The following is a 12,112-nucleotide window of genomic DNA, read 5'->3' on the forward strand; positions in this document are numbered from 1 at the left end:
TTTCTTGACTTGCTTCTTATTTCCAAACTTTAACCTTTCGAGGCTAAAAATATTATAAGGGTCAAGAAATTCTTCTGCCCCATTGACAGAGTTATTTGGGTGCCTTGTACCTGACAGTACAGTACTTAAACACACCTGTCTAGCCACCTGCAGACTATTCACCATGTTCTCCAGTTCCACTCCATGTTAAATATAATATTTTACAATTGTCCAGAATTAATTGGAGTTTAATTGGAGGCCAAGAAACAAAGCCAAGGGAACCCAGGAATTCATATCCTGAACATGTCCTGAATGCTGTAAATAAGGTAGGACCATTTATCAGCATCATGTCTTTGGCAGGATACAGATTATCCAAAGGAGCCAATATGATTTCTTGCCAACTTACAAATCAGTATATATTCAATGAGGAGGAAGGACTGCATGTTTCTTTCCGTTTAAAATTTGGGATTTGAATGTGATTTGAATGTAACTCTTTAAATCTATAGTTTCTTTTTCAAATTTCCTTGCAACACGTTAAGCAGATTTCATTTCCTTCTAAAAATTGTCAATTAAGGATCATAAATTGCCTAATATATCAGCAATCCTACATGAAAGCACTTTACTGTTTTTAATTTCTCGATCTCTGTAAAAGAAATAATGATTTTCCCCCTACAATAAGTCTTCTTTATTAATGTTTTCTAAAGCTTCGCCATTTAATTAATCCATATGAGTGATGAGAATTATAACAATTATCTCTGGTGAATCCTAAATTAGGAATGAATCGCAGGCTAGAGACGTTTATTCTTCTCTATTCAATTTGCTAGTTCCACCAGGACCTGTTCTTTTATTTGCAACCATATTCATCCTACTGACTTCAGAAGCAATTTCCATGGCTAAACGGTAATCCCCTGGGTCCATCCTTTACTATTTGCAGATACTTTGATTGACAGGGCCAGATGAATTCTTTTGAGATTTCACCAGTGTTCAAACCTATCTTCATTCTTCTCTTTGTCTTTTTCATGCAAATCAAACTATTTTAAGTTTGCGGACACTAGATCATGAGGGCTAAATCTTGTGCTAAATATTTTGATTTGTACCCAGATTTCACTGAACAATGAAATGTAGAGACAAATTACTAAATACTTGCAGATGGAATATCACATATTTATTGCCTCAAGGCATTATCAGATAAGATGTTTAGACAAATGCACGGCCGGTGCCTTAAAGAGCCGGCCTAAATTGCCCCCGGAGCCGGGAGACGCTGCCGGTGCCTATTTCCGGTTTCCGGGGGGAAACCGGATGTTCGGCTTCTGACAGCGCACCAAGCCAGCGCGCTGCCTCCTGGGCCTGGGAGGAGGTCCTAAGCTGCCCTATTTAAGGGGGGCTCGAAGCAGACCTCCTCCTTTTGCCCTTGGCTATCCTGAAGTGAACACATGTGTTGCGTTCGCCAGCTGCTGGACATGTGGCGGGGGCTTGTCCCTATCTTGCCGAGGTTGTGCTGGCCTCGCACAGGCGGCGCCTGATCATCTGGGAGCGCAGGGCAGTCAAGAAGCCCTCGGTGCAGAATCTTTGCCGCTAGCTGCAGGATGTATGTTTTTCACCATCGTGGCCTCCGTGAGGTGCAGGCCTCGATTTGGGATGCGACAGGGTGGTGGACGCCTTCCCTGCCTCAATTTGCGGAGGCTCTGTGGCCAAACAAGCAGGCCACAGAGGGTGGAGGAGGGTGTTTTTGGTTTAAGAGGGCCTTCTAGGGACCCATAGCCCTGCCTGCCACCCCATGAATCCTGGGGGCCATTTTATGACCTGGCCCTCCCTCATAGATGGATGGGGGGCTATGTGGCTAGCCTCAGCAAGCGGACAAGGTTCCGTTAGCTAGGCAGCAGAGGCTAGACCTCAAGAAAGTTTTTTCCTCTTTCTTTCCCCAACATGAGCAGAAGGTTTTTTTATTGCCTTCAGCCTTCCCTCCAGTGGCTTGCCCCCCCCCCCAAGCAAAGGGCAGTCCTTTCACGTAAAAATAAACACATTTATTTTTACGTGAAAGGACTGCCCTTTGCTTGCAGCGCCACTGCGGCATCCTTTTTCTTAAAAATAACAGTTTATTTTTACGTGAAGACCTCCCTTTGAAGGATTCCATGGGTGGAGCCTTGACGTCACTGGCTGGTTGCTAAGGACGCCAAGGTGATCACTTCCTGGATTCTATGGAATCCAGGAAGTGATCACCTTGGCGTCCTTAGCAACCTGCCGGTGACATCAAAGCTCAGAACACCGAACGCGACCCCGAACTTTGCCAGAAGTTTCAAAAAATTTCAGGTTCGTGTTCGGCATACCGAAAACCACAAAATTCGGTACGGACCCGAATTGTGCGGGTTCGGTTTGCCCATCACTACTTATTTAGTACTAGTCTGCTACCCACAGAGGGGTTGGGAGTTGGGTGTCATACAAGCTTAATAAATTATTTTATTGCTTTCTCTCTCAGCTGCCTGACCACTTATTCACATTTCTTTTTTCCTTTCTCTCTTATTGGCTGCTGTCATGTTATTGTCACCCTAATTTCACCTCATTCTTTTTCTAATAACTTTAGCAATGTAACTAATGGCCTTGACTCCATCTGTATTCTCATTTTCTTTTTCAGTATGACAAAAGATGGTTCTAAAGTTCATATTTGATCAAGTGTACCATCATCTTGCTCATTGCAGCAATCATGAGGAGAATTTTTGTCAGAGAAATGGCCTTGTCTTTGGGCAACCTTCTATTCCATCTCTCATGAAGATTACAGCATGAGAATTTCCCTGTTAATTCTGAAGACTTCAGACAAACAGCAAGAAAAGAATTCCTCCATGGCCTATATAATTTATTATGAATCCCATCTTTCAGCTCACTGGAGTCCTTTGCATAGATCTGCCCACATCAATCCTCATTATTAAGTCTAGCGTCTCTCCAGCCAGAACTGACAATCAATGGATGCTCCAAAAACACAACTTCTATTCATGTTTTTGTCTATTTACAATATATATTTTGCGTTCTTGGTAGGATATGAAATATTTTTAGTTTTGGTATTGAAACTAACCTTTCTATCAGTGCACCTGTTTATCTTCTCTAGGCTTAGCTTCCACTTCCTTCTTCCATCCAAGTCTTCATATTTAATTTTATTTTCTTCTTTTTTCTAAGTTATAAATCTATTGTTTTATTAAAGAAATAAGGTTTCACCTGTTAAATCTAACCATCCATTTTAATGATGATGGAAGCCATGATATCATAGAGAGGTAAAATCCAGAATAACAGTGATCTTAGAAAATATTTCTGAAAACTTTAAACAATTTAGAAGGCTTGGAAAAATAACTGAAATACATTTTCAAACACTGTTCATGAAATATTTACCTACTATTTCTGTGTGGTATGAATAAACAACTGTTTTACTCAATGAGAGATAAATCACTGTAGTCAACTTTAATTTTGTTTTTCAGTGAAGCTACTTGCTTCCTATCCATCATGAAATTTAATAATGGCTTCATTAATTCAGAAAATCTGTTGTATTAAAGGGGGGGAAATAAAAATTTGAGAAAAAGCAATATAAAATAGATCAATCACTCAGCAATTTCTCAATCTAGTATGTACATTGTACAATGTTTATTCAATGGTATGTTTCATTTTTATTTTACTTTGAATCTTAACCATAGCAGATTGCTAAGTATGATATGTGTGGTTTCTATTTTCTGTGGCAACATTGTTTTGCAATGGGACTTGGTCAGAATGAGGAACAGTGACAAGCTGTAGAAGAATGGCTTATTAAGAATGTTGAACACTGTGTGCGGATGACAAAAGACAAAGGACTTGGTGATGATGTCTGAATTTGATTAAACTTTATCAATAATTGGTTTTATTGGTGTTTATAAAAAACTGAGATATTGGAATTATGGTGGAACATCAAGTAATATCTAAAATATTAAATATTAGTGATTTAGCATTATATAAAGAAATGTTATTGATGTTTAAATATATTTATGGAGAAAGTGATAAAGAATCATAAAGAGAGGATGGTATTTTTTAATGTGAAGATAGAGGAACCCCAACATATGGGGAAAAATAAATTCAAATTGGGAAAATAGTATTATATATAGATACATAATCTATTATAATTACAATGTGCAGATAAAGGTTAGAAGTTGGAAGACAAAGATTATGTATATTTAATTGTATTATCATTGTTACCACTATGTAAAAAAGATATTGACCCAGTCAATACACTGTCTACAAAATATGTTGGTTGTTGAAGGAAAACTACAAATAAAACTTATACAACAAATAGCTTTCAGTACCAATGATCATGGTATCCTTCTGGACTGGATTATGGGGTAAGGAGTATGGATCATGATATCTCATTTTTCCTCTGGGATTGGTTCTAGTTGGTATTGGTGGGGGCAGATCTAGTTCTAAGCCCGTTGCTTTAGGGCTCTACTCTTTCTTTCTTCCTTTCTATTATTGTTTTTCATAAAGGCACTGGCGTGAGGTCATCCATTCACTTAAGGACAATTATGGAAAAGGTACAAAAAAGGGCAACAATAATGATCAAGGAAATGGAGCACTTCCCTTATGAAATCAGGTTGCAATGCCTTGGTCTCTTCAGCCTTGAAAGACGGTGTTTAAAAGGTGACTTGATCAAAGTGTATAAAATCATGCATGGGATAGAAAAGGTGGGTAGAGAAAAATTATTCTCTCTATAACACAATGCTAGGACAAGGGGCACTCCCTAAAGCTAATAGGTAAAAAAGTGAGGACAAATAAAGGGAAATATTGCTTAACCCAGAGGGCCATTGGTTTATGGAATTCACTTCCAGAAGTGGTTGTGACAGCTGTCAACCTGGATAGCTTCAAGGCAGGATTAGACAAATTCATGGATGCCAAGTGTATCGGTGGTTATTGAAATGGATATCTAAGTGCCGCCTCTATGTTGGTTAGGCAGGGAGGATTCCCTTGGGTACCATTTGTTGGGGGTCAAGGAAAAAGGAGTGTTTTGCCTTCTCTTTCTGTTCAAGATCCCCATGTACAATTGGTGGGTCACTGTGTGACACAGAATGCTGGACTCAGTGGGCTTTGGCCCAATTCAGCATGGCTCTTCTTATGTTCTTATCATTAGTATGGTGATGATCTTCACTGATACATCTCTACCCGGCCAGATCAGGTGATAGTGTCAAAGTTCTTTCTCCATGTCGAGAAAGCTTTGGGACCTGGATGGGAAAGAAAAGGGAAGACTGAGTGGTTGTCAGTTTTAGAGTGCTTAAAATTGGGAACCTCATATCATTTTATCTGAATGAATAAGTGCTCCTCCAGGTGAAAATGGTGTACAATTTGGGGTTCTTCTTAGGCTCTTGCTAAAAAAAAGCAGTGTTTGTGATCAAGAGTGCTTATGCAGAAACCGATCGTATGTGCCAACTGTATTTATTTCCTGAATTGAGAAACCCTCTTCATAATCATTTATGCCTTTAGTTCTGATTTGTTGCTGCCTGCCCAGAGTTGAATCTGAATGGGAAGCTGTCCAAACTGAATGAATGAATGAATGAATGAATGAATGAATGAATGAATGAATGAATGAATGAATGATCTTTCACAGTCCATGTCAACAGTCCATGTCAACAGTCATCTTGCATCAAATGTAGATGAAGTGAGATTTTCAGATTGAAAAGGAAACTTTTTTGATCCCAGGAAAAATCTTATAAAAACGTTATAAAAAACCAGAATGATATCAATATGTTGTGAAGGGATGTGATCTTTTTCTTTCCTTGAGCGCTATTTCTGTGTATTACTTCCCTTTACATCAGACAACAATCTAAATAAGAGAGAGAGAGGAAAAAAATGTCAATGACAGGATATTGTCATCCTGTCAGTCCATCAGATGTGCTTACTTTCAAGACAAGGAAGAACACAGTCCCCATCACAGAGACAGGATGGCTCTCCTTGTCATTCCACACTTACATTATGAAACAGTTTTATTGCACTCCTATCATAATACACTATCGCAAGAGAGGGGGGAAGAGAGAGGGGGGATAGGGTGCCTTGCCGTGTTGCCTTGGCAACCCAGAGATAAGATTCCTATCCCGCGCTGCACACTGTGCCTTTGTCACCCTAACTTGGATTGGATTCACACCACATTCAGTACACAGAATGCGTACAGAGACTGGCAAGTAGAAATCTAGAGGGAGATGCACTTCAGATTATCCCCTTCACCGATGCTCCTGTTTCCTCCATTGTGGCTGTAGTGTTACAATGTGCAGCATGCTGAATCAAGATCAGCAGCCACTGAGAGGAGAATGATCTCATTCCCTCCTAGACACATTTATATCTTTTTCCAGCAGTCTCCCTTTCCATAAAAAAAGAACCATTAAATATATATATATATTTAATGATTCTCATCTCTCTACTATGGCTGTCCTTTAATTAACATTTTGCAAGGGGGGCTGATTAAGCTATTTACCCCAGCAGCTTAAGCTTTTAAACTACTCCCCTCAATAGCTTAACATTTTCATTCTTATTATATGAGCTCTAAGTATTATATTAAAAAATTAAAATGTCTTATTTATTAACAGTACTTCTGTTCATCACTGATACTATTGGAATTATCCTAACGGGGATGCATAAAGCGCCTAAGAATGCAGTATATAGGTTTCTATGTTTAAAGAAGCCCAACTAGGCTTTCAGGCACCTTGCTAAAATTAGATGAGCTGGAAATTGAATCAGGATTGTCCTAGTTAGTATTTAGATGTGTAAAGTCCAGTCCAGAATTGTTGCCTAGATTTAAAAGTGAAAAACAACAACCAAGAAACAACTCCATTCTGAAGGAAAGCAGTAGCAAATTAATTAATTAATTAATTAATTAGTTGTTTATTTATTTACTTACTTTATTTAATTAAATAAATAAATAAATAAATAATTAATTAATTAATTAGTTGTTTACTTACTTACTTACTTACTTACTTACTTACTTACTTACTTACTTACTTACTTACTTACTTACTTACTTACAGTTTAGGAATTTAATAGAAAACAGGACCTATAAGCTACAGTATGTACATATAATACCATTAATGCACAACTCAGGATATAAATGTTTAGAACCAAATCTTTCCAGTATATTGAGACTATGTCAATGATGTCCATAATTCAGTTAATCCTTCAGGAAGTGTATTCTTTCTGAGGCATTATATTCCAATATATTCTATGTAGTTTTAGAGCAAAATGCCTCTCCTTTTTTATGTTTCTCATTCTTTCTTATTGCCAAGTATTGCCAAGAGAACAACTTGGAAGTGTGTTCATTAAACCAGTAGGATTTTATGAATTTGTCTTGAAGCAGACTTTAGGGGTAAAGGGATATAATTATAATCCAATAGAAAGCAAGAATTTGAATTATATGTGTTTAAGTGCTGAAATATTTCTCACTAATTGAGTCTTATTTATTTACTTACTTACTTACTTACTTACTTACTTACTTACTTACTTACTTACTTACTTACTTACTTACTTACTTACTTACTTATTTATTAGTTTTGTATGCTGCCCATCTCCGGAGACTCGGAGCAGCTCACAACAAAAAACAAAGTACAAATCCAATGTTTAAAAAGCAATTTAAAACCCTTAATATAAAAACAGTCATACATGCCAAACAAAAACCATACATAAAGCGGGAACGGCCCAGGGGAATCAATTTCCCCGTGCCTTACAGCAGAGGTGGGTTTTAAGGAGTTTGCAAAAGGCGAGGAGGATGGGGGCGGTCCTAATCTCTGGGGGTGTTGATTCCAGAGGGTCGGGACTGCCACAGAGAAGGCTCTTCCCCTGGGTCCCACCAGATGAAATTGTTTCATCAACAAGACCCAGAGAAGGCCCACTCTGTGGGACCTAGCTGGTTGCTGAGATTCGTGCGGTAGAAGGCGGTCCCTGAGATATTCTGGTCCGATGCCATGAAGGGCTTTATAGGTCACAACCAATACTTTGAATTGTGACCGGAAACTGATCGGCAACCAATGCAGACTGTGGAGCGTTGGTGTGACATGGGCATATCTGGGAAAGTCCATGATTGCTCTCGCAGCTGCATTCTGCATGATCTGAAGTTTCCGAACACTCTTCAAAGGTAGCCCCAAAGAAGCAATTTAATGTGGAACAAGCTCTGAGTTTGGACTAACTCAAAATATGGTTCACAGATAATATTGTATTCAATATACAAGTACGAAATCAATAACTCAATCATTATCTCTTCTGACATCCAAAGCACAAATGCACAGACTGGTTAGAAACAGAGGAAATTGGGGAAAATAAGAAGAGCCTGCCTTTCCCCCTTCCCCCAAAAAATCTCTGTTCTGTAGACAAGAAAAAAGAAAGAAACAATGTGTAGATAAATTAGGTGAGATGTAAGTTATAAATATGTCTGTCGCTATCTACTTTTTTATAACAGAATTAAGTAGGATTTTTGTTTTGCTTTGCCAGACAGATATAAGACTATGTTAATAGGAATAGGACAAAACTAGGACAAAATTCTGAATTTCTCATCATTTTAGACTTGTCTTCATGGGTTTTTTTTATTATTTTAAAAATGTGTTAATGCCCATATTCTTGGTCTGAATGAGGGAAAAGCAGTAAGCTTTGGCTCTGCACACAATACCATAGTACAAAGTGTGATCACAGGACTGAAGTATGTTTCATAATATCCACTTTTCCATCAATAAGAGGTCATGAAACCACTTAGATCAATGCTTTCTTTATTGATTGGCCTTAGATGGCCATGCAAGGCTAGTAAGAAACATAGGAAGTGCTGAATATAATACACACATCAGTGGGTACTTTGTTAGAAATTGAAACCATTTCTGATGCATTTAGTATGGATTAATTTCTGGCAAATGGAATGCGTTCAGAGTTGATGGTAATTTTCCTGCCTGGCATTGCTCGGGTGTTGTTGGTTTTTTTAAAGGAAATTTAATAATGAATGTTTTTAAAGTAATCCAGGAGATGTGAAAAGAGTGCATCAGGAAGCAACAGAATACAACAGAGAGATCTGACACTAGAAATTGCATTATGACAGCACGATAGATGCCATTTCAGATCAGGTAAGAAAATAGTGTTGAGCACTTTTTTCAAAATATGCTCTTGACATTAAAACAAAAGGAATATATTTTAAGATCCTGAGATATGTTACATAGTGCCATGGGTTACTTCATTCATACCCCAAAATTGTTGAAGATTGTTGGTCCTCTAAGATAAACTGTTCAGGAAACAGACAATATATGAAGTACTAAAACTAAAAATCTATTGTTATAAGGTACAATAACAGAATCTTGAGAACCCGACAACATTTCTCTCTCTCTCCCCTTTGAACCAAAGAGGATCAAGAAGTGGAACTCTTGAGTTCCTTGCTCATCTGTTCCTATCTTTCAAGGTTAAGTTTATGTTGACCTATATTATCTCCTTCAAGGGTATATTATCTCCTTCAAGGGTATATCCATTCACTTCCCCTAAGATCTACTGCATTTTTTGGAGTGTAAGATGCACCAGAGTATAAGACACTCTTTATTTTTGGGTGAGGAAAACAAGGGAAAAAGGCCTCTGCCTCCCAGCAAACAGTACAGATGATATACACTGTTTGCTGTGTATTTCTGTGCATGTGTGCCTGACCGATAGAAATAGCAAAGAATTGGAGAAATGTATGTTATGGCAGTACAGTGGTACCTCAAGATACGAACCCCTTGTCTTACGAACAACTCGTGATACGAACCCGGGGTTCAGAAAAATTTTGCCTCTTCTTACGAACTTTTTTCGAGTTACGAACCGGCGTTCAGAGACTGCTGGGAAGCCACGCGGCTGTTTTAAAAGGTGACAGCCGGGCGGCGGGGCTTCCCAGAAGCCTCCCGAATGCTGGTTCGTAACTCGAACAAAGTTCGTAAGAAGAGGCAAAATTTTTCTGAACCCCGGGTTCGGTTTGGGAAGTTGCTGGGAAGCCCCCCAGCCCGGCTGTCACCTTTTAAAACAGCCGCGCCGCTTCCCAGCTGTCTGCCGAAGCCGAACGCGGAAGTTCTGCTTTAGCGTTCGGCTTCAGGAGACAGCTGGGAAGCGGCGCGGCTGTTTTAAAAGGTCGCAGCCGGCCTGGGGGGCTTGCTGGGAAGCCCCCCAGGCCGGCTGTCACCTTTTAAAACAGCCACACGGCTTCCCAGCAGTCGCCGAAAGCCGTTTTTTGCGGGGGGGGGGTTTGGTTGCACGGATTAATTGACTTTACATTGTTTCCTATGGGAAACAATGTTTCGTCTTACGAACCTTTCGTCTTACGAACCTCCTCCTTGCACCAATTAAGTTCGTATCATGAGGTATTACTGTATATTAATGTCAGAAAGTTTTCTTAAATGTAGTCACACTAATTCCTCCCAATTATTTAAACAGATCTACTCCAAACTAAGTCAGGATGTAACTCAGCAGCCTTATCTTAATAATAATAATAATAATAATAATAATAATAATAATAATAATAATAATAATAATTTATTAGATTTGTATGCCGCCCCTCTCCGAAGACTCGGAGCGGCTCACAACACGATAAAAACAGTATTATACAGGCACAAATCTAATATTTAAAAAAAACAAACTATAAACCCTATCATAATTAAAAACCAAACAGCACATACATACCAAACATAAATTATAATAAGCCTGGGGGAAAGGTGTCTCAAATCCCCCATGCCTGGCGGTATAGGTGGGTCTTAAGTAGTTTACGGAAGACAAGGAGGGTGGGAGCAATTCTAATCTCCGGGGGGAGTTGATTCCAGAGGGCCGGGGCCACCACAGAGAAGGCTCTTCCCTTGGGGCCCGCCAGACGACATTGTTTAGTCGACGGGACCCGGAGAAGGCCAACTCTGTGGGACCTTATCGGCCGCTGGGATTTGTGCGGTAGCAGGCGGTTCCAGAGGTATTCTGGTCCAATGCCATGTAGGGCTTTAAAGGTCATGACCAACTCTTTGAATTGTGACCGAAAACTTAATACTAAAACAGGACATTATTCTCAATATTTTTTTTTAAATTGATTTTTAACAATTTAAAATCACACAACATAAAACAGTGCGTAGTGAATTGTGAATTGTGCCCACCACCCCGACATACACACATTCCCCACCACCAAATTGGGGGTATTTCTTGTATAATCCACTTAACCCAAGAGCAATATATCTGTTTACATATTATAGAGTGATTCCAGTTTATTTCTTGTAGCTTGGTCTCGGATTCTGCTCGTCATATATCGTCTTACCTTGTCCCACCATCCCATCAGCTGTCCCAACTCAGTTTCATTATCCAAATTTATCCTTTTTTCCATAATTTCAAATTGAATATGGTCCACCATGTACCTATACCAATTTTGCATTGTCCATTTTGTCGCATCCTTCCAACCCAAAACTATTACTGCCTGAGCGCTTTCTATTGCTGCTTTTTTTATTTCTCTAAATTCTCCCATCGCATTACTTTTTACTAGTACTGCCATTTCCTTAGTGATTGTCCATTGTATATTTAACATTCTATTGATATCCTCTTTCACTTTTTGCCAAAATTCCTGCACTATCGGGCATTCCCAAAACATATGCATAAACACTCCTTTATCTTGACAACCATGCCAACAATTCCTCCTGACATTCTGCTGAAAATGTGCAAATTGAACGGGAGTGAAATACCACTTATGTAATATTTTCCTTCTAATTTCCCTAATTCTTGTATTTTTAATTTTCCTTATATCTTCTACTATATTTTCCATTTCTTGTACCTCTACTAATATCTCATTTTGCCACCATTTAGTCAATCCATCAATCAATCGTGTCCCCAACTGACTGCACTAGTAGTTTGTATATATTAGTTGCTTGCAGTACAGACAAACAGTGTATATTATCTGTACTGTTTTCTGTTTGGCAAATGGCTGGGAGACAGAGACAGAATTCTTTCCCCTTGTTTTCCTCCACCAAAACTAAGGTGCACCTTCTTTTAAATAGCAGAGAATAATGTCCTGTCCTGTCAAGTAACTAAACAGGACATTATTCTCTGCTATTTAAAAGAAGGTGCACCTTAGTTTTGGGGGAGGAAAACAAGGGGAAAGAATTCTGTCTCTGTCTCCCAGCAATTT

This window comes from Erythrolamprus reginae, chromosome 2 (assembly GCF_031021105.1).
Source record: "Erythrolamprus reginae isolate rEryReg1 chromosome 2, rEryReg1.hap1, whole genome shotgun sequence".
NCBI lineage: Eukaryota > Metazoa > Chordata > Lepidosauria > Squamata > Dipsadidae > Erythrolamprus > Erythrolamprus reginae.